This window comes from Colletes latitarsis, chromosome 4 (assembly GCF_051014445.1).
Source record: "Colletes latitarsis isolate SP2378_abdomen chromosome 4, iyColLati1, whole genome shotgun sequence".
NCBI classification, from domain to species: Eukaryota; Metazoa; Arthropoda; class Insecta; order Hymenoptera; family Colletidae; genus Colletes; species Colletes latitarsis.
In genome coordinates, this window is record NC_135137.1 from 37,168,387 (window position 1) to 37,186,565 (window position 18,179).

General features: G+C 46.3%; 1 protein-coding gene and 1 long non-coding RNA gene across 4 annotated transcripts in view; one reads left to right on the plus strand and one right to left on the minus strand.

Moving 5' to 3' along the window:
• LOC143341392 (irregular chiasm C-roughest protein) overlaps positions 1–18,179 on the minus strand; it is a 251,312-nt gene that overhangs the window by 37,577 nt on the left and 195,556 nt on the right. The gene's annotated exons all lie outside the window — the stretch shown is intronic.
• LOC143341399 (uncharacterized) overlaps positions 1–18,179 on the plus strand; it is a 96,968-nt gene that overhangs the window by 36,324 nt on the left and 42,465 nt on the right. The window lies entirely within an intron of this gene.

An 18,179-nucleotide genomic window follows, 5' to 3' on the forward strand; every position in this document is an offset into this window, starting at 1 on the left:
ATTGCATTCCACTAAACAGAGCTTGGAACCTAATCCTTTCATTCTCGCCCGTTGCCTGCATGCTTAGAATTTCTCTCGAGAAACCGATATCACCGAGGTTTTACGGGGAACGTTGCTAAACTCTGACCCGTCGATCTTCGGGGAGCCTTTTCCCTTGAAAATACTTGGATCGAGGGATGGAAAATATATTCAATTTCGTGGGCGAAATAAAACTTTATTTAAACATTATTAAACCGCAACAGACTGATCTCGAAGGAACTTTACGATATAATCTCGAGCACAGTTAGTAGCCCCTGAAAATCTTCGTATTCTGGACCATTTTGAGGACTTCTGACCCAGAGTTTCGAGCACTCGGAGTATTTTTCGACGTAGTCGCGTCGCGAGCGGAATTCCTAAGCTCCTGGAGGTCCAGGAAGGTTTTTCCCCACTTGATACGCGGCCCGTGTATCGGCAAGAGTACGAGAATTGGAGCAGGCAGGGGTTCGGATAGAAAACCATTTACCCCGTTGATTGAAACTAACGGTTTACGAGCGTCTGCTCGATCGTATCGCGTCGGTCCGTACGCAGGAAATTCCTCCGACTGACGGTTTCATTTTGAAATCTCCGCGTATACGTGTAAGCTGTCAGGAACAACGCGGCGGCTGTGCAGCGCGAATCGACGCGAATTAGAACGGCCCGTTGCCGACGCGCGTCAGCAAACTCGTATTTTTGACGCCGTTTCCATCCCGACCTCCGCCTCCCTTCGTCCCGTTCTCGCTCGTCAAAATCACGAGGATACACCTCGAGCAAACGTTCGAGCTTCTCCAGCGAAGTATCACGAACGTCGATTATCGCCACCGGCAACGACCAATCGCGCGTTCAAGTAAATTCCTCTGCCGCGCGTGATTTATTTCCACCGACACCTCCGCCTCTCTTTCTCCCTCTGTCTCGATCCATCCATCCATCTGTCTGGACATCTATCATTCTGTCTGCCCCTCACGCCCATCCCCCCTTCCTCCGCGATATATCTACCCAATTCCCTCTTCCATTCCGTTTCTTTCATTCCATTCATGCAACTTTCACGAACCACCTGCACTGAGCGCGCGACCAAGCAATTGTGCCTTCGAACGTATCGGGCTGGACCGTCGGGAAACGTGGCAGGGGTTAGGTGTCGAAAGAAAAGGGGGCTGCAAATGGAAAAATGGAGTCGTATCGGTCGCGCGCGGACGCTGATTATTCCCCGCGACGGATCGACTCCCGTCAGGGACTTTCGCTCTCGTTTTTCCGTCTCTTTGTTCCGCCATTCTCGTTTCGAACGCGATCGATCGACGTCGAGCCTACCAATTGTTTTTAAATATTCACGTACGAACGCTTATTGTTTTTTTTCGTACGGTTCAAACACGCTGGTCTCTCGTATTTGGACAAGAATCTCTCGAGTCGTTCCCCGACGACCAAAGTACTTTCGCGTTAAAGATAGAGCGGATGTAAACAGCGCTGTTTGCGGCGCGGTCCGTTTACCGCCGAGCCGTGTCGACTGTGCTGTTTTAAACGCAGCAGCTGGTAGAAATTTTTATTCGGTGTTCGATACACGCTCTTATTTTTGGACGCACCTTCCATGTTGGGAAAGTATAGGTGCACAGTAGGAACGACACGATTACGTAAAATCGCATTGTAATTGACCCGTAATCGCGCGGTAATTGCAAGACAATGAGCCAGATATTACGCGCTCCGAAGATCTATGATTACGATCGCACCGCGACGATAATTACCGTGCGATTACAGAGTAATTACAACGCGATTACGCGTAACCGTATCGTGGAAAATTAGATCGCGTGTCGTACGACTTCGATCGTAAGCAGCGCGCGGCCAATCGGGTCGCGTTTATTCGACAAATTTCAACGGTGAAACGCGAATCTTTGATCTTTCCTCCAATTTTATTCCGATTCGCCAGCGAGATCCCAAAGCTACGTTATTTTCCGCGAAATTTTCCATCCACGTCCAAGTATCTCCGCGGCTCGAAGCCCATTCCCCGCACTGGGAATAATCGTGCCAAAAAGTTTCCGTAAACTGCTCTTACTTAGCGTTCCGGGCGCCCGTGGAGACCGTGGCACGGCAGGAAAGTGTCCGTCGAAAAGTGCATCATCCGCGGGTACACTTCGCTCGGCGAAACGCAAATAGTCGCGGGGTTACACGGCTTACGAGAGACCTCTTCACCATTTTTGCGTTTCGCCCGGCAACAATCTCCGAGGTGGCAATAAACGCCCAGGATCCCGTTCCTTTTACGCGCGACGAGCTTCGCTGAAAGCCACGGGACCGGATACGTGTATTAGCGTATCGCGGGAACAAAAAGGATTTTCCTCGAGTGCGGTCTGACCGTTTCGTCGCGCAATATCGCGGAAAATTGAGGACGAAACGTATCCGCGACGGGGACGAAGACGTCGCCGCGAACCGAATGGAAACTGGAGCACGGATTCTCATTTTCGTTCGTTTTCGTCGACGCGACAACGGCCCGACCGCGCTCCTACGCCGTTTCCGGCGAACAGGAAACACGCTCTAACGACGTCGCGACGCCTCGTACAAAGTCCAACTTTCCCTCGCCCTTTGAAAAATATTTCTGGTCCCGACTGTATTTCCACTAATCGAGAGAAACGATTTCTTTTTTACATTCTAATCGTAAGAATCGTACTAATTTCCGCCCAGCCAGATCCGGGGGCCCTCGACCGTGAAGGGTTGGCGTAATCGAAAATGCGAGGTCCTTTCGTCGTCGCGGAACTTGAACGTCGAGGAAAAGTACGGAATCCGGGACGCGGAATATCGCCTAACGACGCCGCGATGTTACCGAACAAAGTTCAGGCATTCTCCGGCGCGGAATTCGCTTTTATTCGTCACCCTTTCAAAAATAATTCACAGTCGCGCGAAACTCGAAGGGATTTGGCCGCATTATGGGGAACAATAATTAGCGCTCCTCCCGGAGCCCATTCAGAGAACTTTTGCGAACTACCGCCGGCCATGAAGCCCCGCTCGCGCCATCCGCGACGCGCGTTTCTCCGTCGCTTCGGTAATTACTTCTGCGCCGTACACGCTTTCTCGCTCGCAATTCGTCGCGAACGACGACGCCGTGCAAGGCCAATGACACGGGGAACTCGACTGAACTTGCACCGCGAGCGTAACTTTCCCGTAAACAAAGACCGCCCAACCAGTCTCGCCGCGAGACGTCTTGAATCGAAGAATTCCGTCGACGGGGAACGGGTCCGTTTAATATTAATTTGTTTATTTAAAACTGGGCTCCCGAGTCGTAAACACCTCTTCCACGTATTTTCTATGCGTTCGTATATGGAATCAAGCTTCCTTTTCGGGAAGATGTACTGTGCACGGATTGAAAGTTGTCGACGAGTCGAATTAGATATGCCAACTCTATCCACAAGGATTTTTATTGTTGAGCGTAGAGTGAATATCGAGGCAGTGTGATTGCAAGAACCTAAATGTGTGACTACTTGGCAACTTACGATCTTTGCACAGTACACTGGCTCTCTTTTTCTACGTATTTTCTATGCGTTCGTATGTGGCATCGAGCTTCCTTTTCGGGAAGATGTACTGTGCACGGATTGAAAGTTGTCGACGAGTCGAATTAGATATGCCAACTCTATCCACAAGGATTTTTATTGTTGAGCGTAGAGTGAATATCGAGGCAGTGTGATTGCAAGAACCTAAATGTGTGACTACTTGGCAACTTACGATCTTTGCACAGTACACTGGCTCTCTTTTCCTACGTATTTTCTATGCGTTCGTATATGGAATCAAGCTTCCTTTTCGGGAAGATGTACTGTGAACGGATTGAAAGTTATCGACGAGTCGAATTAGATATGCCAACTCTATCCACAAGGATTTTTATTGTTGAGCGTAGAGTGAATATCGAGGCAGTGTGATTGCAAGAACCCAAATTTGTGTCTACTTGGCAACTTACGATCTTTGCACAGTACACTGGCTCTCCTCTTCTACGTATTTTCTATGTGTTCGTATATGGAATCAAGCTTCCTTTTCAGGAACATGTACTGTGCACGGATTGAAAGTTGTCGACGAGTCGAATTAGATATACCAACTCTATCTATTAGGATTTTTATTGTTGAGTGTAGAGTGAATATCGAGGCAGTGTGATTGCAAGAACCTAAATGTGTGACTACTTGGCAACTTACGATCTTTGCACAGTACACTGGCTCTCTTTTTCTACGTATTTTCTATGCGTTCGTATGTGGCATCGAGCTTCCTTTTCGGGAAGATGTACTGTGCACGGATTGAAAGTTGTCGACGAGTCGAATTAGATATGCCAACTCTATCCACAAGGATTTTTATTGTTGAGTGTACAGTGAATATCGAGGCAGTGTGATTGCAAGAACCCAAATTTGTGACTACTTGGCAACTTACGATCTTTGCACAGTACACTGGCTCTCCTCTTCTACATATTTTCTATGCGTTCGTATATGTTATCAAGCTTCCTTTTCGGGAAGATGTACTGTGCACGGATTGAAAGTTGTCGACGAGTCGAATTAGATATGCCAACTCTATCCACAAGGATTTTTATTGTTGAGTGTAGAGTGAATATCGAGGCAGTGTGATTGCAAGAACCCAAATTTGTGTCTACTTGGCAACTTACGATCTTTGCACAGTACACTGGCTCTCCTTTTCTACGCATTTTCTATGCGTTCGTATATGGAATCAAGCTTCCTTTTCGGGAACATGTACTGTGCACGGATTGAAAGTTGTCGATGAGTCGAATTAGATATACCAACTCTATCTATTAGGATTTCTATTGTTGAGCGTAAAGTGAATATCGAGGCTGTGTGATTGCAAGAACCCAAATTTGTGTCTATTTGGCAACTTACGATCTTTGCACAGTACACTGGCTCTCTTTTTCTACGTATTTTCTATGCGTTCGTATATGTTATCAAGCTTCCTTTTCGGGAACATGTACTGTGCACGGATCGAAAGTTGTCGACGAGTCGAATTAGATATGCTATCTCTATCCACAAGGATTTTTATTATGTCGATTACATCTACGAGTGTATCGGGCGTAGAATAAATATGAAGATGCTGTGACTGTAAGAATCCAAGTTTGTGACTAGTTGACAACTCACGATCTTTGCACAGTACATGTCTGTTCAACGTTGCAAGGGGTCAATAAGCCCGAGTTTTTACGCGAAATGGAATAGAAGAAATAGCAAAAATGGTGCTTAATTGGTAGTTAGGTGGAACGGTAAACAACATTTCGCGCGCAGCGTTTCCCTGTGATTTCGAAGCTGGGAGCGCACGGAGAAATTTGACGTTTGCGCGGTGCAGGTTGGCGCGTAGGCGTGACGCAATCCCGGGCAAACTTCGCGGGAGGAGAAATCCTGCTTCTCGAGATACAATTCCAGAAATTTCCGACCAAGTGTTCGGACAAAGGGTGGCGAGACGCCCAGGGAGACAGGAGCGAGCGACCGTCTGAAAGGGACGCACAGAGAAACGGGCCAACCCTTTACGGCGAAGGCACTAGAAGAGCTTTAACGACTAACTGGATGCAGCGAAACAATGCATCACGAACAATTAGTTAGTCGGAGCGCAGTCGGTGATATTACAAACGGCCATAATTAATTTTAATTACACGGAACAAGTAACGAACACTTCGCTACAGACAACTATGATTAATTGCGCATCGCCGAACCGAAAAGCATAGATCGCCGCTCCGAATCAGAGCTCGATGTGTTACGCGTTTCGGTCGAGGGCCATTCGATCCGTTCAGGGCACGCGAACGCTAACTCTTTCAAACGTTTAAACTGTTGTCACAAACGTTTCGGATACGAAATCAATCAAATTTACCATGCTTTTTATTCAAACTGTGAATCTTTGTATCGTGCATTTAGAGAAGTTTTGGACTAGTATTTTCTCTTGCCCAGTACTTGTAACTTTGCACTTTCGTACCCGAACTCGCGACCTTCGTGAACGAGTTTACGTCGAAATTCAGTTGCTGAATTGTTTAGTCTCGTTAAAGTCTGAAACTTGATGCCTTTAACGAGTTACTCGGTGTACGAGAATAGCAAGGTGATATCAATTACAGTCGGTATCGAGCCCGGCCGAAGCGGGGAACGAAGGATCAAGAAAATCGCAGATACAGTTAGTCCGTATAGCAAACGGAAGAAGCTTCGAATTAAGAATGATAAATCGCGGGAGTCGGATTTGTTGTTAGCCTTAAATAGAACCGATCAAACATTAATCCTTTCTTATACCTTCGAGCTTTATCTTGGATTTTCAGGAAATCGACGAAATTAGCTTCCCGTGATTAAAGAAACATTAACATTATCTTGAATTCTACGGTTCTACGAATTCTACTTAAATCTATATATTTTGTTACATTATCCATGACTCCAAGTTTCACAAAATTGGTATAGACGCGCCAAAGTAACATGGCGTACGGTTTCTCGCAAGATGGCGTCGACGTTCCATCCGGGCTTCCAGTTCGCTTCTCGGAATAAGAATCTTCCCCACAGCGTTCGCGAATTCAAATCAAATTTCCGTTCGCGGAGAAAGGTCATCGGGTCCTTTATCCAGGGCGGGGAACGAGCGCAGCGTAGGCGGAACGGCGCGCAATATCCGGGGAATTTTGAATTCAAAATCGGGCCACTTTTCCGGCCAGATTTCGACGGGGGGCGGGCGGCGGGGGGCGCGCGTTGGCCGGGAGAATAATCGGAAAACGAAAAATTTGAATAAACGCCGAAAATGGCCGGGTAGCGTAGCGCGGGCGTTTTCTCTCGCGACCGCGAATATAGGTTAACCATTCGCGCGGACCGTTTTACACACGAGAATACTAATAATCCAGATTTACCGTGGCGGTGTGTCAATCAGCCGAGGCTATTACCAGCATTATTATTTCGGTTAATTGGATCGCAATTTCCCGTTACATTCGCGTACACCGGGAATTATACGGCATTATCATTTCGAATCTCGCTACGCACGGCTAAACCGCGGTGACGCGACGCGGACGCCGCGCGGCGTTATCTGCGTTTTTTTTTTTTCCGCCCCCGTAATACTGTTTTCGACCTTTCTCGCGTCCCGTCGTTGCAACCGCGGTTATGAAACTTTCCGGGAAAGGAAAAGCTCGAGATAAAATAGCGAACGAGGTAATTCTATTTCGCTAATTTTCTTCCAATCTTTCGACGCTCGGAACTAAGAGTAAAACGTTTCGATCTTTCGAACTGAAGCCCCCATCGTAGAAAATTAAAATTGTATACGTCAACGGAAATATTCTAGTTCCGAGGAGGTTAATGATGGACGAGGATCGAGTAGGCGTAAACGTGTAACGGGACGACAGGTTAAACGGAACGACGAGAATTTCTGCGGATCCGTTTCGGTAACGTCGCGTGTCCGTTTTCTTCGGGGTTTCCCCCGAGCGATCGGCAATTAACGGGTTATGAAATGCTAATATTCTCGCGGCGTTATCGCGATATCGCGTTACGAGAAACGGGGGCGAGATCGACGGAAACGATCCGTTAACCGGCGGCGACGTTTTACAACCCGACGTAATAATCGCTCGCGGGCGTTTTTATCGGCGAAAATGGGTCGCGTCGTCTCGCGAACGTCACGGCCGTTTTCCAAACCGGTATCGGCGAATTACCGATATCACGACGCGCAATCGGGAATCCCTTGGCGCGAACCCACTAATCCTTTAATCAGGAGCATAGTTCTGGCCAGTCTGGCTGAATCGTAGACCGTTCGGTGCCGCAACTGAGCAAACAACGTCTATAGCAACGGCACCAGCCCGGGCTACGCGTAGCCTTTATTGCTACGGTAAATCAAACGGATCTCGATAATGCAGAGTTGACCTTAGCTATAAGGGAAGGCCAGGTTTGCGCAGTAAATTTCGAAACTGGGCGCAACGGCGGTAATTTCTTAGCGACGAACCATCCTCCGATCGATAACCCCCTCTTTCGCCCTCGCGACAACACTACACATCAGTGGAGACTTTTTCATTAATCCCGTTTTATATTTTCAAATACACAAATTAATTTACCGTGTTCAGAAAATTGGACACTGCTCGATACGCTTGCGGGGTCCACGCGGTTACGAGACGAGCAATTTTCAGCGTTTGACAAGTAGCAAGAGCAACCTAACCCCCTCTTTCGCCCTCGCGATAACACTACACATCAGTGGAGACTTTTTCATTAATCCCGTTTTATATTTTCAAATACACAAATTAATTTACCGTGTTCAGAAAATTGGACACTGCTCGATACGCTTGCTGTCGACGCGGTTACGAGACGAGCAATTTTCAGCGTTTGACAAGTAGCAAGAGCAACTTAATTCAGACCTAACCCCCTCTTTCACCCTCGCGATAACACTACACATCAGTGGAGACTTTTTCATTAATCCCGTTTTATATTTTCAAGCATACAAATTAACCTATCGTGTTCAGAAACTTGAACACTGCTCGATACGCTTGCTGTCGACGCGGTTGGGAGACGAGCAATTTTCAGCGTTTGACAAGTAGCAAGAGCAACCTAACCCCCTCTTTCACCCTCGCGACAACACTACACATCAGTGGAGACTTTTTCATTAATCCCGTTTTATATTTTCAAATACACAAATTAATTTACCGTGTTCAGAAAATTGGACACTGCTCGATACGCTTGCTGTCGACGTGGTTGCGAGACGAGCAATTTTCAGCGTTTGATAAGTAGCAAGAACAACTTAACCCAGACCTAGCCCCCTCTTTCGCCCTCGCGATAACACTACACATCAGTGGAGACTTTTTCATTAATCCCGTTTTATATTTTCAAATACACAAATTAATTTACCGTGTTCAGAAAATTGGACACTGCTCGATACGCTTGCTGTCGACGCGGTTACGAGACGAGCAATTTTCAGCGTTTGACAAGTAGCAAGAGCAACTTAATTCAGACCTAACCCCCTCTTTCACCCTCGCGATAACACTACACATCAGTGGAGACTTTTCCATTAATCCCGTTTTATATTTTCAAGCATACAAATTAACCTATCGTGTTCAGAAACTTGAACACTGCTCGATACGATAGCTGTCGACGCGGTTGCGAGACGAGCAATTTTCAGCGTTTGACAAGTAGCAAGAGCAACCTAACCCCCTCTTTCGCCCTCACAGCAACACTACACATCAGTGGAGACTTTTTCATTAATCCCGTTTTATATTTTCAAGCATACAAATTAACCTATTGTGTTCAGAAACTTGAACACTGCTCGATACGCTTGCTGTCGACGCGGTTGCGAGACGAGCAATTTTCAGCGTTTGACAAGTAGCAAGAGCAACCTAACCCCCTCTTTCGCCCTCGCGATAACACTACACATCAGTGGAGACTTTTTCATTAATCCCGTTTTATATTTTCAAGCATACAAATTAACCTATCGTGTTCAGAAACTTGAACACTGCTCGATACGTTTGCTGTCGACGTGGTTGCGAGACGAGCAATTTTCAGCGTTTGACAAGTAGCAAGAGCAACTTAATCCAGACCTAACCCCCTCTTTCACCCTCGCGATAACACTACACATCAGTGGAGACTTTTTCATTAATTCCGTTTTATATTTTCAAGCATACAAATTAACCTATCGTGTTCAGAAACTTGAACACTGCTCGATACACTTGCTGTCGACGCGGTTACGAGACGAGCAATTTTCAGCGTTTGACAAGTAGCAAAAGCAACTTAATCCAGACCTAACCCCCTCTTTCACCCTCGCGATAACACTACACATCAGTGGAGACTTTTCCATTAATTCCGTTTTATATTTTCAAGCATACAAATTAACCTATCGTGTTCAGAAACTTGAACACTGCTCGATACGCTTGCTGTTGACGCGGTTGCGAGACGAGCAATTTTCAGCGTTTGATAAGTAGCAAGAGTACCAATTACGTTTCGTTTATAATTGTCGACTGGTCGAGTCTAGTTTCGCTTATCACCGGGGCGGGGAAGCAAACAAGGCTCGGGCAGTATTACTTTTAATATCCCGTATGAGAAATTGATTGCCATCAATTTATCTAATAACCGATCGCGTCGCGATTTGGCCGATTAGAAGCCAGCCCTAACTGTTTCAGTGGCAACGCCATCAAACCGCCATCGAGTGTAACGGAGGTGCAGCCACCGATAATTACAACGCTCGTCGGTCGGCGCATCGTGGCTGACGTTTATAGCAAGAACAAATCAGCGAGCCGTTGATAATGCATCGCGAAAGATCCGCAAGGCGGTTGCACGTTGATAGGCAACGTTACAGGCTGTCTCAGCAGTTGAGTTGAAATAAAATTAAAATTACAGAGGATCGAGTGGCTATTACGATTTAAACATTATATCTTATTAAATGTGTATTTCGAGGATCGATGACGATTAGCCTGTCGTTATTTGGCTACTGGATGATCGGGACGGGAAGCATCTTGATTTTCCACTGATTTTCGTTTATTTGATTTCGACAATTTCGAGTCCCCTCGAGGGGCGACGAAAGCAAGAGCGACTTCAATATTTTTATCGAATTTAATAACGTTCGAGCCTGTTCATAACGAGCATAGACGTAACGAGGTACGCCTGCATCGATCAAAAGACCATCGTGATTTTAATTGATACGTTTTTCCACACAATTGTTCGCTTTTACAACGAACTGCTTGGATGTATCGTAGTTTGGGGATTTTTATGAAGCTGTGTTTGAACGTCGATTTAAAAATTCAATATTACGCGTGTACAGATAGGACTCTTGATTTTTAACGAGGCTGTTAAAATAAGTTCTGTCAGTTAATGCAAACCTCAGCCATGCACCATAGCGATTCGATAATAAGATTTGCATACAAACAAACCCAGAATTAAAAATTCCAAGTGTCTGTAATAGCTTTGGAGTTTGAGAGACAGGGTTGTCGAGTTTCCAACGCATCGATGGTCAGTGTCAGGTCAAAGATTCGCGACGGAGGCGATGTAGTGGCCTGTAGGGGCACGCAGGGCCACAGTAGCCATAACTCGACGGCGAAATTAGTAACGGTTAGGCCTACAAACGGCTGGTAGGCGAGCGAGCGACCGCCGGACGAGCTAGCCGTGACATTAATCGCGTCTGTAAATTTCAGGAAAGCACGGCCTGGGCATAGTTGTGTAGTTGGAACGCGACGAGGTTCGTTGGTGGAAGGGTAGTTGGCCGTCGACGCGACGACCCCTCTTGTCCCGTCGTAACGCCGCTGTCGATCCCCGATCATCGACGAGCATCGAACCCTGAAAATCGGGAATTGGAAACGGTGCAGCGGAGCCGGCGATTAGAGCTACCCCGGGCTCTCTGCTCCATTTCTTCCGGTAACTTCACGGGGTCGAACGTTAGATAAAGACGCTCGTCGTCCCAACCCGTTAAGCTATCCCCCCCGTTACACCGATCCACGGCAATGGTTTTTTAATCCCGACGAACGCCGTCGGGATAACTCACTCCCGGGGTAATGGATTCAAATTCAGATAGCGTTCGATTCGATCCCCCTGTAAAACACCGCTCGTTACCGTCGTATCGTTCGTTTCGCGGTTCCACCCCCCCAAGATACTCGCGATCATAAATCGAAACGCTCGTTAATTCCGTCGTTGCTCCGAAAGAACTCTTCTTGGCAGTGTAAACGATTTTGTTGTCAAAGAAAACTATTTAGAGTATTCCAGGCTCGAGCAAGGTAAAAATACACGCTTTAATAATTTCGAGAAATCGGAGGATGCGTTTCAAGGAACTGCAGGAAATAAGATTATTCTCGATGGCATTTCCCTTTAAATAAAACTTGCCTCGCCCGGTATTCGCTCGTGCAAATCCGTTAAAGAAACAGCATCGAAGAATGCGGGGCACGCGGCGCTTATTAGGTCCAGGAAAAAATATCGCTCGAGCGTAGATCGCGGGATTAATTGTCAAACAAGATGGCTGTCGTTGGAGATTCATTAAACTTTCAGTAGAAGCGACGAGGAGATGAGAAAAGGCTTTGATTCCTCCGAGAAAATGGCAAAGGTATTCTTGCGATCATATTTACCGCAAAAAGATAAGTGTACACGAGAGACGGAAAATATGTTGGAGGCCGTAAATCTGATACGAAATTCACAGCGACAGCACTCGCTAGCTCGCGGATTCCTTGTTCCAATACGACGTCCTCCGCTTCCGGAAGAGCCTCTTTATAGATTCTCCTCGATTATCCGTCGACGACGGCGCGAAGATTTCCAAGCAGCGACTATTCGATCGCGTTCGCGTCGTTACACCCGACAAAGAGATAGCGTTACAAGAAGAATACTTTGGCGAAGCGATTCGATATTCTCCGCGTTTCCGTTCCGTGGAGGATTACGTAACCGGTAGCGAATCGACCCCCGTTGACCCCGTCGTTCTCGGACAATTTGTCTTCGGCAGCCGTTGCATCCGCGCGACGCTCGTACTTATTCCCGCGTCACGGATCATCCCCTGCCGATCCATGGCGTACGGTTCGATCGCGAACGTGACACGTGTCGGGCTACCGGCAATTATACCGTGTCGCTTGTACCCCGATATCTATCGGGTGTCCAAATATTGTTGCCACCAGCGAACACGTGCCATATTCGAGAACGCGATATTAATCAGATATCTGCACGGATGTGCGCCACGTCGCCGGAATATTGCCGACGCGGTGTATCTAATAACGGATGCCTTCTGAAGATCGTGGCTTCGTCGCTGCTCGGACATTGTGCGCTGATTTATGGCCACCGCGATAACGGATAATTAGACTCGAACTCGCGGCTCCGCGCGATACCGATCGACGACCGGTTATCGCTTCGAATTTATACGCCGTTCCGTATATTTGTATTCTATCGCGAGCACTGATATAAATTTCTTCGGATGTTGCCTTCGTTATTCTCGACCGAAAAAACAAGGAAGAATCGTCCGTCGAAACGAGCCAAGCGATCGTATAAAGAAATCTTTCAATCCTCCACTAGTGTCAATGTACCCTCTATACGTGAAATCGAAGTTTCGATGCCTGTAGGAATTTACAATCCCGCGATACCACGTTGCTAAAATTGATTCGATTTGTTTGGAAAATAACGGCGCATGAACTTTTGTCGGGGAAAAAGAATACGATAAAAGCGCCGTACTCGCTGGCGTTCGCCGCCAGCAAAAAGTACTCCGAATTGCACGTACCTTTCGGAACGAAATCAGCGAATACTCTCGCGGAACGAAACATCGGGCATACATGACTGATTACAGAGGCATTAGAACCACTGTAATACCATTATAACCAGTTTAAGTGGAGGAAACAATTTCCAGCCATTACGTTTTTATCAAAGATTCTCGCGAAAGGATCTTCCACGGATTCCCCACCATCCTTATCCCTTAATGAACGAGGCTCGTCCGAAGTGGATGATCCTTCCGACGATTAAAACGCAATAAATACCTTAAAGAGACCCTCCATTAAAATAATGTGGCGCTGCGTCGCTGCGGTGTGGAAACTCGTGAAGATAGTAGGAGAACAGAAAAGGAAAAGAGGGGGCGCGTTTCGTCCGGGCCCTGCCTTAGACGATTGGAATATTTGGAGGTTGGTCGAGGAGTGTATACAGGGTGTTCGGTAAGAATATCAATTTCTTCACTGAGACTTCGTTAGTAAGTTAGTAAGTTATTAAAAAATTAAATTAAAAAATTTCAAATCGTTCTGAAAAAATTATTCTCGGCTGCAGGGGTCGATTACAATCATTTTTGGCCATTACACATACCCCCGAAATCCTACGCATTTTCGAGAAAAAAATTCCTTACCGAAAATATAATGTCTGACCATACATTGATATATTTCCCTGAAATTTTTCGTCGAAATTAAAAAGTTTCAAACCATTCTAAAAAAAATATTTTTGACTGCGGGGGTCAATTACAATAATTTTTGGTGAATAGACGTACCCCCGAAATCCTACGCATTGTCAAGAAAAAAATTCAAGAAGGTGCATAAATTTTTCGACAAAAAAGAAAAATTTCAAATCGTTCTGGAAAAATTATGTTCGGTTGCGGGGATCAATTACAATAATTTTTGGTGAATAGACGTACCCCCGAAATTCTACTTATTTTCAAGAAAAAAATTCAAGAAGGTGCATAAATTTTTCGACAAAAAAGAAAAATTTCAAATCGTTCTGGAAAAATTATGTTCGGTTGCGGGGATCAATTACAATAATTTTTGGTGAATAGACCTACCCCCGAAATCTTACCCACTTTCAAGAAAAAAAGTACGGTCGGAACTTTAAACGTTAATAACTTTTTAACGAGGCCTCAATCAACAAATTAGTATTCTTGATTTTCGTCTTATTTTGGCCTCTAGAATCTGCCATTAAAATTTTTTCCAGGGCTGACCGAACATCCTGTATAGCATTCGAGGGTCGGTTGAGCGCTTGTGAGAGAGGGGAGGCGACGCCACAATAATATTAATTGTACTCTATATTCTCAGGATCTAATATAAATTCGATAATTTACAGTATGTAATAAAACTAAAGAAGGCTCTGGTTCTGGTCCAGGGAATTAGAACACGCATAGGCGCGAGATTTCGTGAGTAATAGTGTTCGAATAACCGAAGCGAACGCTGAAGTTTCCAGCGAAACGGTAGAAACGACGATAACCGTCCGACATCCGGCACTGTTATCGCGGCAAATCTGCGGCAACGGGAGCCACGGACCCATTGTCGGGGGCCAATTGTTGCCACTCGCAATTCCTTGTTTTTCGGCTTATTCTTCGTCCACCCCCGTCCTCGTCTCTCGCAGAGAGATTTCACCATTAATCGCACCGCGCCGTGTCTCCGGCGCGCAACGCGCGTAATTCCCCCCGCGTTTCCGCGGATCCCGTTGAAACCTCGAAAGCTGGCGAGCTTTTGTTTCATTCCCCGCTTTCTTCTTCACTTCGTTCGAGTGTCCCGCCCTGGGTGCTCTTTGAAATTCATAAAATTACGCCGAAACGCTTAAATGACACTTTCGTTCGGACAGACAGAAAAGTGTCCACGATCTAATGTTCCACATCGACGAGAAGCGGTCGTTATTAAATTCATTATGATCGAGAAACGTAAATATATTTAGATTTCCTTTTCTCCTACTTGAAATCGTAGAAATACGAGCAATAGTCGTGTCCGCGTAATTTCAAAAGAAATTATTAAATTGGATCGCAGAAAATATTAAATTTATATATTTCATTTCAATTTCCGTTGAGAAACGTGTGGTAAATATATTTAGATTTCCTTTTCTCCGACTTGAAGTCGTAAAAGTATATCGTCTCGATCATTAGTTTAGCGTGTCAGTGTAATTTCATAGAAAATGGGGACCAAGCGTAAGCGTCCAATCGTACCGAAAAGGATGTCGAGGCGACGGTGTCGGGAACGGTGGGGATCGAGAAAAAGTTAAGAGGCGTATAAAAGTGTGTACTCGCTTCCGGCTGAACGAATTGTTGACCCTCGACGCGGGTCGCGTGAAACGCAAACTTAAGCGAGTTCGCTTAGCAGCCGCCTCCTCTCTTCACAGAGAGCGAGAGAGAATTGGAAACTAGCAACGCGTCGGTCGTGTTTACTGTCAGATTCAATATTGAACGATATCGAGAAGAAGTCGAATGGCCAGCGTTGCATTTCGACCGCGCTCATTTTCGATATAATTTCGTCGTTATAACCGCGCAGATTCGTATCGTGGTAATTCCGCGCCATGCCTGCAGTCGTTCCCATTAAATTAAACCCCAACCCGCGGCAAATAACGAATTCGTTTAAGCCGCTGAACGCCCGCGGTCACGCGGCCTCGAATTTCCCGATTAATCGCGGTCGATTCTTCGTATCGTTTCGTTCGACTGTCTTCTACAAGCCTTGCAATTGGTGCAAACACATCCTTATTAATTTAATTATGTATTCGACGTGTTGTGTGTTCGCGTTTATTTAAAAAAATATTGAGGCGCCTATCTTAAATGGCATTATACATTTTGGAGTGTGTAAATAGACAGAGTGACGATAAATAAAGAATTTGCGAATAGAGTAATAGACAAATTCAGTCGAGAACCTCGAACTGGAATAATAAAATTTAGACAAAATGGACCCAGATTCCGCCGTTGGAGGGTCAAGAAACCGAAGAAGGAGATTGATTTTCTTTCCTCGAATTGGTAAAAATCGGTCGAAATGCTAGCTTTTCATTTATATGGAGACCATAAAAAGGGAGAGTCGCGAGAGCTCGCCTCGATTTCGGGTTCACACTGTTCCTTCGATCGCATATTTCTTTCCACTGTCTAAACCATGTTCGCCGAGTATTATGATAGATAGTATTTGTATAAGAACCGGAGAGCAGATATTTGAAAATGTTTCATTCGTAAATTAATATCTGTTCTCGCGAACCGACGCCCACGCTCGACCGGCTGCGCAAATTTAAACAAGACGGGAGTCTATATTCCCCGGACTTATTTGCACGTAATTTAATTTAACCACTTCGGTTGCAAATAGGAGCGAGCTTCAGGGTTAACGAGTCGATCTCGAAGAGTTACAAAAACGTATAATCTTAATACGCGCGTTCAGCCAGTAAACGTAAAACGGGAGGAAAATTATGCAGAAAGGGCAACAATAACCTGGAGTAACGATGCTAAGTACACGTTCGAGGAGCAAGGAACCCGTGGAACGCCAGAGATTTTCAATCGGTGCATGAAATGCGAGGTGTTGCGAGACGTCTGGCCCGATGATCCAATAATTCGTGCTCATGGTAGAGATCAGGCACGATGTTTCGTCTTCCGGAGGGCCGTTGGCTGCTATCGTAATCGAACTCGCTCGATTCTCCGTTCGGTATTATTCAGAAAATAACAGGCTGCGCGTACGGTCGATTCTCAGCGTGTGGGAGGATCGCTATTTACACGCTCGGGAACGCACAGCGGGGCAGAGAGCCGCTGGCGAACGAGAAAGACGCGCGTTGAAAACCGGTAAGGCCGATTAATCGGGTAGGTTGCGGGCTGGAAACGGGCGTAGCCGGTTGCGCAGGTTGCTCGGAACCTGCCATCGCCTCTCCTACCGATGTTGCTGACGACGGTTGCTGCTGTTTCTGCACCCGGTGCTGCCGGGTGCCGTCGACTAAGCCCTCGCGACGCACGATAATTGATATTCCTGCGCGGACGATCGGCCGTCGGGCTGGAAAAATCGCGGAATTACGGAACGACGTTATCGCCGTAGCAATTAATACGCGCCGCTCTCGGAATTTACGAGCGAGCGTCGTTTCGCGACGCAGCTCGCCCGTTTCGACCGCAAATTTCGCTGTTAACCGACCGACTACGGAGCCAACTCGTGTTAATTAAACGTATTTACGCGACGATCGATAACGAGTCGAACGGATAAGGCGCACCGGGAGCCGGGGCGTCCACGGTTTCTAGGACATTAAATAGCAATAAGAGCTTTATTTATAGGAAATTACTGTTTAGATGTGTTCATGTTTTTCCCCGTTGTTTCGGTGATCTCCTCTTCCCGTGCCGCGTCCAATAAATCGACGATCGCGACGTTAAGTGGAGGGAAAATTGCGCCTCCGCGTTCGCACGGACCGAGGGATCTTTGTTCGCTGGTACGGTCGGTCATTTTTCTCGTCAATCCCCGCGGAAACCGACGAATCCGGTCGTGCAGGTTTCGCATCCTGTTGCGAGGCCGCGGCCAGATCCACTTTACGCGAAACGAGACGGCGAACCGCGCCTTCGTGGAGCTTAGAACGATCGTGAAATCGCGCTGAAACCCGACAGATCGCCCGGGATAATTAAGGCGCAAATAAGACGTCAAAGGGTCCCTGTTAATTTAATGGCGAGCACGACGCGATCAAAAGCGCCGGGATTGAGGACGGTCGTGTTCCAATGAGTTTCTAATTAAAATACTTCGAAAATACCTATCCGGGCTAGTAATCTCTCTATAGTTGGCCACACGGACGACGTAACCATCGAGTGGGTCGTATTTTATATTTATTTTTCCTTTCTATTACCTTCGATCGTTTTAACCCGCGATTCCTTTCGCTCGGAGGATAGTTTATTTCGTTTGGATTTTCTTTATCTGAAACAGTATATTAGTCGAATAATGGTTGCTCCAGGTATCCGGTTGTCAATATAACGGTTAATGCGCCATTCTGCCAATTTCGATCGTTATTATTGAAACTCCAAAGAGAGCCAGGAAGAGATTAAAAAAGTTTTCAACCGGGGAACTCGTCGGGCTATGTAGCAGACGCTGCCTCAGGCGACGA